The 13037-nt window shown below is 38.4% G+C and overlaps 1 protein-coding gene across 5 annotated transcripts in view; it reads left to right on the plus strand.

Annotated features, from left to right (window-relative positions):
* LOC102550976 (uncharacterized) overlaps positions 1-13037 on the plus strand; it is a 184252-nt gene that overhangs the window by 33527 nt on the left and 137688 nt on the right. For 3 of the 5 annotated variants that reach the window (XR_015633214.1, XR_015633216.1, XR_015633215.1), the window contains one exon: positions 3756-4604. The exons of 1 other annotated variant lie outside the window; for it this stretch is intronic. The gene's annotated coding sequence lies outside the window, so the exon portion shown is untranslated. Of the gene's footprint in view, positions 1-3755; positions 4636-13037 lie in introns of those variants that run through there. One more of the 5 variants, XR_015633217.1, reaches the window with a different exon arrangement.

Consider the following 13037-nt stretch of genomic DNA (forward strand, 5'->3'; position numbering starts at 1 on the left):
TATTGTTAAATGTATCTAGGTAGAGAATTACATATTCACAGAACTAAAATGGACTTTGTAAATCACATGGACTAGTGTTTAGCTACTTGTCTGAATTCTGAAATCATGTAGAGATCTGACAAACAACACCAGTACCCTGGTCCCTAGCTCTAATCCAATTCCTAAGCCCACCCAATGTCATGTGGTTTCAAGACTTACCTTGTGGTTTTGAGGTTCTGATTATATGTACTAAGGTATAAAACCATTTTTCCCCTGTCTTTCTCTCTGTCTCTGCTTCTCTCTCTCCTCCATCCCCTACTCTGTCTCCTTCCCTCTGTCTCATTCATTCTGTGTGTGGGGAAATATTTCACTGTGCGGTTTCCAGATCATCATTTTTCCTTTTCAGCTTCCTGGGTATTGGCATTAAGGGTGTGGTCTGCCATGTTCTACTGGGATGTAGGAGAAATTTTCAACTCCCAAATGACTAATGTACAAGATTGAGAACATGGATGTTATAGTTTGGATCCTGAATGATCCAGGCAAGCCCATATTGTAATAAAGGTTTTATTGTAGAGTTGGTGTTAATGGAAGATTGTGGACCCTTAAAGAGATGGGATCTCAATTACAATTTTGGCCATTGAAGAAGTGTCTTTGACAGAAATTGTGAGTCCCAAAGTTCATCCTGTCTCCATTTTCTTTTTCATGTTTCAGTGACAAGCTATTATGCCCCATCATGCATTCTTGGCACAGGACCAGAGCAATGAGCAGAAACCTCCAAATAGTGAACTGAAACAAATTTTTGTTCTTTATAGATTTATCGTTACAAGTATTTTACAGCACTGGGAGACTGATTAACATTCCTTATCTTTCTAAATCCTTTGAATATTGATGCACTTTTTCAGAATTATTGTCCAGCACTTACCAAGAGCATAGTAAATCTGAGATGGTATTTTCATATAACATTACATATAATTGTACTTAGCTGACTACTGTGTACAATTATCAACAATGGGAATCTACTTTAAGTTCAAACCAACCAAGCTTTCAATGGCTATGGTACTATTGAGCTGACTGGAGTATTCAGGGTCTGCTTTATGGGAGCTAGTCTATGTTCTTGCCCTTAAGATTAGTTCTTTACTCTTGGATAGCTCCCAATTTGAGAAAATTCATCACTCCGTTGCTCACCCATGCTTCTAGTTTAACTATGGATTCCTTACTGAGCCTGCAGGGATCTTCCTCCTTTCTCTCGTGACCCTCATCTTTAACATCCTCTGACCCCACTTCATGGTCCTTTCACAAGGCAGAGGCTCCCATATTTAGGTCCACTTTCACTGTCCACCCAACTTCTTGGAGCGTCTGGATACTAACTTGAATGGAAGCCACAGTTTCTGGCACTGAATCTCAGCAGTTGTTATTGGGTTTTCATACACTTCCTATTTTCTATTATTTCTTTTACAATTTTTATTAGCCCAAAGAAAATCCCTATCCTGGTGTTGGCTCACATTAAATCAGTTTTTCCACATGAACTCTTGCAAACTGAACGATTTCCCACACTTATGTTTTTATAGTTGCTTTTTAAAACCAAGAGATTTCATTCACCTTCTCTACACACATCTTACTTCCTGCACATTACTCTTATCTCTTCAGACCATTTATTACCAATCTGTTGAATTAAGTGTGGTGTAGATCTGATGATTACAGAATCTTGGCCTGAAGTATTAGCATTGAGCACTCAGGAGCCTCCCGCTTTGGTGGCCTTTTTGTATTGCTTTTCAGCTGTCATCCATTCAATGTTTCATCTGCTTTCTTATGAGGCTATATATTTAAAACATTTGTTAAAAGCTTTGATATAATCCAGATATGTACACTTTATAAATGCCAATTCAGAGTCATGTGAATTCTAGTTTTCCTCCAAGGCCATGTCTTAATCAATTTTCTTTAACTTAATCTTTCATCCCACTATCTTTAGGGAGGCAAAGCATTGCTTTTGGATTTCTGTGTGGCTGGGGAGTGGTTATGCTCAGAAACATCATTTGTTCCACTCTCTTCAGTGTTCCCATATTATCTGTGTAGAGCATTACATATCAGTTATCTCTTTCCACTTAATAAACCATTCCAGGGAATAGTGTTTCAAACAGTAATATATATTATTACAGCATGTAACATATTACATATTAGACATATATAAGCATTATACACACATAATACAATAAATTAATAATACATGAAATTAATAACTATGTTATAATTCCATGTATATATGTTTCACATATGTGTATATGTTGCCCATTATATGAATATTATGTTATGTGTATATTATATGTTCTATATATAAGATATAATGCATTGTATATATTATATGTATATGTATAATGTTACATATATGTTCATAATTCATACATATAGAATATATGATATATATTATAATTTCTAAGGGTATGAAACTCAGGATTGGCTTATCTATTTGGCTGGGACTGAGTGTTTCATTAGTTTTAAGTCAAATTGCCAGTTGGTCCAGGCCTAGTGTTTCAGACTTGTGATCTAATCCACTCAGAAGGCTGAGACAAAAGGATTGTAAGTTCAAGATCCGCTTGAGATATAGAGCAAGATTGGTATTTATGTAAAGACCCTTTAGATAGATAGGATAAGATCTGAAGTTGTGGCTAATTGATAGAGCCACACCTACCATGTTTAAAAGTGCAGGAAAACTGTCAACATTGTTGTAACAAGTCTTTTTGTTTTTGGAGGAAACTCTAAGGCTATAACTACTCCTGAAGAAGATCTTTCAATGTGGCTGGAGAATGTGCTTTTCTCAATGTACTTGAGTGACCCATAGAGAAGGCATTAACTTTCCCCCAAGAACTGTCCCAGAGGAGAAAAGGAAGGACACAGAAGCTTCAGTTCCTTTTTTATGACCTCTCCTCTATTGTTATTGTTGCTTCTTTCAGATCATTCCAAGTAGACCAGTAGTCTTTGCCCTCAGGCAAAGAGAATAGAATTCTTCCAGTGGAAAGTGACAAAGGATTGTAGATGTATTATCAAGTCAGTGCACATCAGAATTTTCCTCCCCAGGGCAGTGAAATATCTTTGACTCTGTGTGTGTCTTTTAAAGACCCACAACCATGTAGTTTCTGATCTTGAAAACATGGATAAACAAACAACATAAAGTTCTCTCATGGTCTCACTGGAGTTCTAACTCATGTACTCCCATATATAACATGGTCCTTCATCTTTTGGAGATCTCCCTTCCTAGAAAGTGTGTGTGTGTGCGTGCTTTGGAAAGAGAATGTGTCAGCCCACTAAAGCGTTACTCAAAGTATTAACTATGCCAAGAAAGATGGTTTAAAATCACCTTTATTTTTTCATTTCATTTATTTTTAAACAGATTTGAGATGCAGTTGCATTTGTTCTTTGACAGTTAATTTGTATGTGTGTAATTCATTCTGATTGCTATTACCCCAACTCTTTCTCATCTCTTCATCCCTTATCCAGTCCCTTCTTTCCTAAAAATCTCTTTCCCACATTCATGTATATTTGTTTGGCCTTGGGTTTCCTGATGGCATTCTTTGTGTTCTGGGAATTGGAACTACCCACTGGTGCAGAGCAGGCACACCAGTGGAGAAAACACAGAAGATTGTGGATTTTCACCCAGGGAACACCCTCTACACTTTCATTTTAGGTATTAAACAAACTTCTAACTTTAGGGTAGTTTTTATGTATATTCAGGGAGAGACACTTGCCTTTCATTGCTGATATGAATTTGTTTGCCTGATTAGGATGCTTCTCTAAGGACTTCACCAATGGGAATGGACTCCCAACCATGCTGGTTAGGATGCTTCTCTCAAGGCTTCAGCACTGGGAATGGACTTCCAACCGTGCCTCCTCCCTTTTACAGGCATTGTGTGAATACTTAAAGGAAGTTGTACTTCATTTCCATCAGGATGAAGTCCCCACCTGATGGTTCCCATACAAAAAACGTTGGATCCCTCTTATTTGCCAATTTCAAGTTGTTCTGTTAATATAAACTCATGTGTACTTATTTTTCAGTTTGAATTATGATCCAGTTTTACTATATTATTGTGTTCAACTTTCCAACAATGCTGTTAATATGTGAACAATACCAGCATCATCTGGTATATCTTCTATTGCAGGACTGGAATCTTTATTTCTTCAAGAATTCCATATTCTCTCTTTCCATAGAGAATTCTTGTAGATGCACACTGTTATTGCTACTTCCTTGTTTCTGTGTGTTCAGTCAACAAAGCAAGAAAAATTATGTATATGGTAACATGTATGTTTATTATACATAAATAATTTTCTTAGTCTCTTCCACAAATGCAATATTTTCTCTTTTTGCACCTATAAACTCCTTATTGAATAGAGAGTATCCAGTTCCTATTGTAGAGTAACTTAATTGCTTGGTTCCTCTATACCTTTATTTCAGTGTCAGAATTAACCCATATTAAGCAACCTTGTTAACGAGAGTATTTAGAACTATTTATTTGCTTAACGTTAGTGTTTTATTCCTTCACCCCCTTCTTTGAAATATTTGATGTCTTGATAGATATGTGATTTAATGTTTTACCTCAAAATATTTTTGATAAAGAATAAATGAATGAACTTCCAAATAAAATTAGAAACCTGTTCTTTAATAATTAAAATAATATTGAGGTTTCAGTTTCTGAAAAGTTCACATTTTAAAAAAGAAAAGTTGACATTTACTTGGAATTCATGAAACAGGGTTTAGGGGGAAAACTTCTATTTTAGCTTTCACAAGTTCAAAAATAGGTAAGTGTGTCTCTAAGTTGATTTAGTACTAGAAGAATGATTAGTCTGGCTAGTGGATTGGTTGGTTCCATGAAGCCAACACTTTTGCAGTCACAGTACAGTATTTGTACAAAGGAGCAACTGACAGTGATCCCTGGTTTAGAAGAGAACAAACACATTTCATTGCTCTGGAACCCTGTATGATGAATGTGAGTTCTTTCTGGTCTAGGACTTTAAACTTTCCTGAGCTGTCAAGTTTCTCGAAATTCCATCAATGCATCTCTTCCTTCTGTCTATTTTAATGAAGTAAGTCAGGCTTTTTAATTCAGATCTCTGATGATGAGTTCCTTGGAAATGTCCTGGAGAAACGAAGGCCCAAGTGCTCCTTTATGTATGTCTGCTAATCTATGAGAGAGTTGCTTTGTGCAATGAAGTTCTAACTCTGCTTTACCTCTTGTTCCCCAACATTACATTTTAATAGTACCCATGGCCACCAATGTTGGAAAAGGGCTTACTCTGTACCTTTCCAATCTCAATGTTCATCCTGTATATTTGTTTAGTGATCATATGTTACCTTATTTCTGTGCTCAAGTAATTTGCACTAGCATTTAATCAACTAGCACATACTGGTGTTCATTGACTTCCCTACACCAGGTGTTTATTGTTCTGATTACATTTTGCTTATCATTTAAAAAATAATAAGGAAGAATGTCATCCAATCTCTACTATAAAATTTCCTAAGAGTCCCTCAATCTAAAAGCCTGTTTATATGTTGTAGGTCATGAGTTGTATCAAATTCTAATTTGATTGCCTTTTTTAATAGTTTGGCCAGTCTTCTTCTGGAAGTGACTGAATATGGTTCTCTGTGATCATTACGGTGACACGCAGGGTCCTGAGTGTTAAAGAGCTTAATGCTTTTTGCTTACTCTATTAAATATATCTTAATGCTAGAAAAGTCCCAAACTGAAGGTTACTGAAGGGTGACTACTTGTTATAGAAGTATTTTCTTTCATTAAAGACCTTGAACTAGCTTGCAGATGTCTATTGAATGATCACCTGTCAAGCTAGAAGCTTCTTAATGAGTTTTGTGCCACTGTCTATATAGGGGTGTGGCTGCCTGGACATCCAAAACGTCTTGTGCTCTATTGAATCCCACAATTCCTACCCCTAAGCAGTTTTCATATGAGCTATGTAATAATCCCTCCTAAGTAAGATTATTGATACATTTAGAGCCATTTTTCCCTGATGACTGATTATATTAAGAACCTCCAAAGCTCTGGAAATAGTGATGGAAATAAGCCTGCCATAATGTACATGTTAGTTTCTTTTATCCTGATAAGCTCTGATTTAAGGTGTGAATCCTCAATGGAGGTAGCATAGACTCCTAGGCACAAACTGTTTCTGTGATAGAGAATATTATGCACAGAATGACCATCTGCCTATAACCTCTATTTATTCAAGTGTAGTAATTCAAAGCAGAAACTTGGAAGACATCCTGAACACATATTTCACACTCCCCCTTTCCCACTAAGCATGCTAGAATCCTGCCGATATTTGGTCCTATTTGTGATTTTTTAACATCAGCACTGCTACTATTGGTCCTAATGTCAACCTTCTCTATATTTGATTGGGTCCTGTGACTATCTGCTATGATTTATATAAGTTCTCTAAAAGTTCTATGTTTATATTTCATAAAAGTGGTCTTTAGACCAACAGAATTAACTAACTTGGACCTTCAGGGTTATCACAGACTCAACTACCCACCAAAAAGCATACCCAGGCTAGCGGTAGGCCAACTTGCACATATATTGCAGATGTACAGTTTGGTCTTCATGAAGGTCTCAAATAACTGGAGCTATCTTAAAAGCCTATCCATGGGATATGTTCTTCTATCTGGGCTGCCTTGTCTGACCTCAGTGGGAAAGGATGAGCTTAGTGCTATAGAGATTTGATGTGCCAGAGTTGAGAGGATATGGGGGGGGGGTTAGTATTCCCAGCCTTTCAGAGGAGAAGGTGAAGGGGGGAAGAAAAGGTTTGTGGGAAGGAGTGACTATGAGGGAGGCAGTGAGAGAATGTAAAGTGAATTAAAAAAGAGTTGATCTTTAGAAAATTAGTAGGATTAGATGAGGTCAGGATGATAAGACTCCCATGATCAGATTAATAACTTTATAAGAAAAGTGATTTACGCCCAGGAGCGGCAGAACCCCTGCCTGAGACACCGCCGGAACCTGAAAGAAACAGACCGGATAAACAGTTCTCGGCACCCAAATCCCATGGGAGGGAGAGCTAAACCTTCAGAGAGGCAGACAAGCCTGGGAAACCAGAAGAGACTGCTCTCTGCACACACATCTCGGACGCCAGAGGAAAAAGCCAAAGACCATCTGGAACCCTGGTGCACTGAAGCTCCCGGAAGGGGCGGCACAGGTCTTCCTGGTTGCTGCCGCTGCAGAGAGCCCCTGGGCAGCACCCCACGAGCGAACTTGAGCCTCAGGACCACAGGTAAGACCAAATTTTCTGCTGCAAGAAAGCTGCCTGGTGAACTCAAGACACAGGCCCACAGGAACAACTGAAGACCTGTAGAGAGGAAAAACTACACGCCCGAAAGCAGAACACTGTCCCCATAACAGACTGAAAGAGAGGAAAACAGGTCTACAGCACTCCTGACACACAGGCTTATAGGACAGTCTAGCCACTGTCAGAAATAGTAGAACAAAGTAACACTAGAGATAATCTGATGGCGAGAGGCAAGCGCAGGAACACAAGCAACAGAAACCAAGACTACATGGCATCATCGGAGCCAAATTCTCCCATCAAAACAAACATGGAATATCCAAACACACCAGAAAAGCAAGATCTAGTTTCAAAATCATTTTTGTTCATGATGCTGGAGGACTTCAAGAAAGACATGAAGAACTCCATTAGAGAACAAGTAGAAGCCTACAGAGAGGAATCGCAAAAATGCCTGAAAGAATCGCAAAAATCCCTGAAAGAATTCCAGGAAAACATAAATAAACAAGTAGAAGCCCATAGAGAGGAGACACAAAAATCCCTGAAAGAATTCCAGCAAAACACAATCAAACAGTTGAAGGAATTAAAAATGGAAATAGAAGCAATCAAGAAAGAACACATGGAAACAACCCTGGATATAGAAAACCAAAAGAAGAGACAAGGAGCTGTAGATACAAGCTTCACCAACAGAATACAAGAGATGGAAGAGAGAATGTCAGGAGCAGAAGATTCCATAGAAATCATTGACTCAACTGTCAAAGATAATGTAAAGCAGAAAAAGCTACTGGTCCAAAACATACAGGAAATCCAGGACTCAATGAGAAGATCAAACCTAAGGATAATAGGTATAGAAGAGAGTGAAGACTCCCAGCTCAAAGGACCAGTAAATATCTTCAACAAAATCATAGAAGAAAACTTCCCTAACCTAAAAAAAGAGATACCCATAGACATACAAGAAGCCTACAGAACTCCAAATAGATTGGACCAGAAAAGAAACACCTCCCATCACATAATTGTCAAAACACCAAACGCACAAAATAAAGAAAGAATATTAAAAGCAGTAAGGGAAAAAGGTCAAGTAACATATAAAGGGAGACCTATCAGAATGACACCAGACTTCTCGCCAGAAACTATGAAGGCCAGAAGATCCTGGACTGATGTCATACAGACCCTAAGAGAACACAAATGCCAGCCCAGGTTACTGTATCCAGCAAAACTCTCAATTAACATTGATGGAGAAACCAAGATATTCCATGACAAAACCAAATTTACACAATATCTTTCTACAAATCCAGCACTACAAAGGATAATAAATGATAAAGCCCAACATAAGGAGGCAAGCTATACCCTAGAAGAAGCAAGAAACTAATCGTCTTGGCAACAAAACAAAGAGAATGAAAGCACACAAACATAACCTCACATCCAAATATGAATATAAAGGGAAGCAATAATCACTATTCCTTAATATCTCTCAATATCAATGGCCTCAACTCCCCAATAAAAAGACATAGATTAACAAACTGGATACACAACGAGGACCCTGCATTCTGCTGCCTACAGGAAACACACCTCAGAGACAAAGACAGACACTACCTCAGAGTGAAAGGCTGGAAAACAACTTTCCAAGCAAATGGTCAGAAGAAGCAAGCTGGAGTAGCCATTCTAATATCAAATAAAATCAATTTCCAACTAAAAGTCATCAAAAAAGATAAGGAAGGACACTTCATATTCATCAAAGGAAAAATCCACCAAGATGAACTCTCAATCCTAAATATCTATGCCCCAAATACAAGGGCACCTACATACGTAAGAGAAACCTTACTAAAGCTCAAAACACACATTGCACCTCACACAATAATAGTGGGAGATTTCAACACCCCACTCTCATCAATGGACAGATCATGGAAACAGAAATTACACAGTGATGTCGACAGACTAAGAGAAGTCATGAGCCAAATGGACTTAACGGATATTTATAGAACATTCTATCCTAAAGCAAAAGGATATACCTTCTTCTCAGCTCCTAATGGTACTTTCTCCAAAATTGACCATATAATTGGTCAAAAAACGGGCCTCAACAGGTACAGAAAGATAGAAATAATCCCATGCGTGCTATCGGACCACCATGGCCTAAAACTGGTCTTCAATAACAATAAGGGAAGAATGCCCACATATACATGGAAATTGAACAATGTTCTACTCAATGATAACCTGGTCAAGGAAGAAATAAAGAAAGAAATTAAAAACTTTTTAGAATTTAATGAAAAGGAAGATACAACATACCCAAACTTATGGGACACAATGAAAGCTGTGCTAAGAGGAAAACTCATAGCGCTGAGTGCCTGCAGAAAGAAACAGGAAAGAGCATATGTCAGCAGCTTGACAGCACACCTAAAAGCTCTAGAACAAAAAGAAGCAAATACACCCAGGAGGAGTAGAAGGCAGGAAATAATCAAACTCAGAGCTGAAATCAACCAAGTAGAAACAAAAAGGACCATAGAAAGAATCAACAGAACCAAAAGTAGGTTCTTTGAGAAAATCAACAGGATAGATAAACCCTTAGCCAGACTAACGAGAGGACACAGAGAGTGCGTCCAAATTAACAAAATCAGAGATGAAAAGGGAGACATAACTACAGATTCAGAGGAAATTCAAAAAATCATCAGATCTTACTATAAAAACCTATATTCAACAAAATTTGAAAATCTTCAGGCAATGGACAATTTCCTAGACAGATACCAGGTATCGAAGTTAAATCAGGAACAGATAAACCAGTTAAACAACCCCATAACTCCTAAGGAAATAGAAGCAGTCATTAAAGGTCTCCTAACCAAAAAGAGCCCAGGTCCAGACGGGTTTAGTGCAGAATTCTATCAAACCTTCATAGAAGACCTCATACCAATATTATCCAAACTATTCCACAAAATTGAAACAGATGGAGCCCTACCGAATTCCTTCTACGAAGCCACAATTACTCTTATACCTAAACCACACAAAGACACAACAAAGAAAGAGAACTTCAGACCAATTTCCCTTATGAATATCGACGCAAAAATACTCAACAAAATTCTGGCAAACCGAATTCAAGAGCACATCAAAACAATCATCCACCATGATCAAGTAGGCTTCATCCCAGGCATGCAGGGATGGTTTAATATACGGAAAACCATCAACGTGATCCATTATATAAACAAACTGAAAGAACAGAACCACATGATCATTTCATTAGATGCTGAGAAAGCATTTGACAAAATTCAACACCCCTTCATGATAAAAGTCCTGGAAAGAATAGGAATTCAAGGCCCATACCTAAACATAGTAAAAGCCATATACAGGAAACCAGTTGCTAACATTAAACTAAATGGAGAGAAACTTGAAGCAATCCCACTAAAATCAGGGACTAGACAAGGCTGCCCACTCTCTCCCTACTTATTCAATATAGTTCTTGAAGTTCTAGCCAGAGCAATCAGACAACAAAAGGAGATCAAAGGGATACAGATCGGAAAAGAAGAGGTCAAAATATCACTATTTGCAGATGACATGATAGTATATTTAAGTGATCCCAAAAGTTCCACCAGAGAACTACTAAAGCTGATAAACAACTTCAGCAAAGTGGCTGGGTATAAAATTAACTCAAATAAATCAGTTGCCTTCCTCTATACAAAAGAATAACAAGCCGAGAAAGAAATTAGGGAAACGACACCCTTCATAATAGACCCAAATAATATAAAGTACCTTATATTATTAAAGTGTGACTTTAACCAAGCAAGTAAAAGATCTGTACAATAAGAACTTCAAGACACTGAGGAAAGAAATTGAAGAAGACCTCAGAAGATGGAAAGATCTCCCACGCTCATGGATTGGCAGGATTAATATAGTAAAAATGGACATTTTACCAAAAGCAATCTACAGATTCAATGCAATCCCCATCAAAATACCAATCCAATTCTTCAAAGAGTTAGACAGAACAATTTGCAAATTCATCTGGAATAACAAAAAACCCAGGATAGCTAAAGCTATCCTCAACAATAAAAGGACTTCAGGGGGAATCACTATCCCTGAACTCAAGCAGTATTACAGAGCAATAGTGATAAAAACTGCATGGTATTGGTACAGAGACAGACAGATAGACCAATGGAATAGAATTGAAGACCCAGAAATGAACCCACACACCTATGGTCACTTGATTTTTGACAAAGGAGCCAAAACCATCCAATGGAAAAAAGACAGCATTTTCAGCAAATGGTGCTGGTTCAACTGGAGGGCAACATGTAGAAGAATGCAGATCGATCCATGCTTATCACCCTGTACAGAGCTTAAGTCCAAGTGGATCAAGGACCTCCACATCAAACCAGACACACTCAAACTAATAGAAGAAAAACTAGGGAAGCATCTGGAACACATAGGCACTGGAAAAAATTTCCTGAACAAAACACCAATGGCTTATGCTCTAAGATCAAGAATCGACAAATGGGATCTCATAAAACTGCAAAGCTTCTGTAAGGCAAAGGACACTGTAGTTAGGACAAAACGGCAACCAACAGATTGGGAAAAGATCTTTACCAATCCTACAACAAATAGAGGCCTTATATCCAAAATATACAAAGAACTCAAGAAGTTAGACTGCAGGGAAACAAATAACCCTATTAAAAAATGGGGTTCAGAGCTAAACAAAGAATTCACAGCTGAGGAATGCCGAATGGCTGAGAAACACCTAAAGAAATGTTCAACATCTTAAGTCATAAGGGAAATGCAAATCAAAACAACCCTGAGATTTCACCTCACACCAGTGAGAATGGCTAAGATCAAAAACTCAGGTGACAGCAGATGCTGGCGAGGATGTGGAGAAAGAGGAACACTCCTCCATTGTTGGTGGGATTGCAGACTGGTAAAACCATTCTGGAAATCAGTCTGGTGGTTCCTCAGAAAATTGGACATTGAACTGCCTGAGGATCCAGCTATACCTCTCTTGGGCATATACCCAAAAGATGCCTCAACATATAAAAGAGACACGTGCTCCACTATGTTCATCGCAGCCTTATTTATAATAGCCAGAAAATGGAAAGAACCCAGATGCCCTTCAACAGAGGAATGGATACAGAAAATGTGGTACATCTATACAATGGAATATTACTCAGCTATCAAAAACAACGAGTTTATGAAATTCGTACGCAAATGGTTGGAACTGGAATATATCATCCTGGGTGAGCTAACCCAATCCCAGAAAGACATACATGGTATGCATTCATTGATAAGTGGCTATTAGCCCAAATGCTTGAATTACCCTAGATCCCTAGAACAAACGAAACTCAAGACGGATGATCAAAATGTGAATGCTTCACTCCTTCTTTAAATGAGGAAAAAGAATACCCTGGCAGGGAAGGGAGAGGCAAAGATTAAAACAGAGACTGAAGGAACACCCATTCAGAGCCTGCCCCACATTTGGCCCATACATATACAGCCACCCAATTAGACAAGATGGATGAAGCAAAGAAGTGCAGACCGACAGGAGCCGGATGTACATCGCTCCTGAGAGACACAGCCAGAATACAGCAGATACAGAGGCGAATGCCAGCAGCAAACCACTGAACTGAGAATAGGTCCCCTATTGAAGGAATCAGAGAAAGAACTGGAAGAGCTTGAAGGGGCTCGAGACCCCAAAAATACAACAATGCCAAGCAACCAGAGCTTTCAGGGACTAAGCCACTACCTAAAGACTATACATGGACTGACCCTGGACTCTGACCCCATAGGTAGCAATGAATATCCTAGTAAGAGCACCA

The sequence above is a fragment of the Rattus norvegicus genome, chromosome 11, assembly GCF_021556685.1.
Source record: "Rattus norvegicus strain SHRSP/BbbUtx chromosome 11, alternate assembly SHRSP_T2T, whole genome shotgun sequence".
Classification (NCBI taxonomy): Eukaryota; Metazoa; Chordata; class Mammalia; order Rodentia; family Muridae; genus Rattus; species Rattus norvegicus.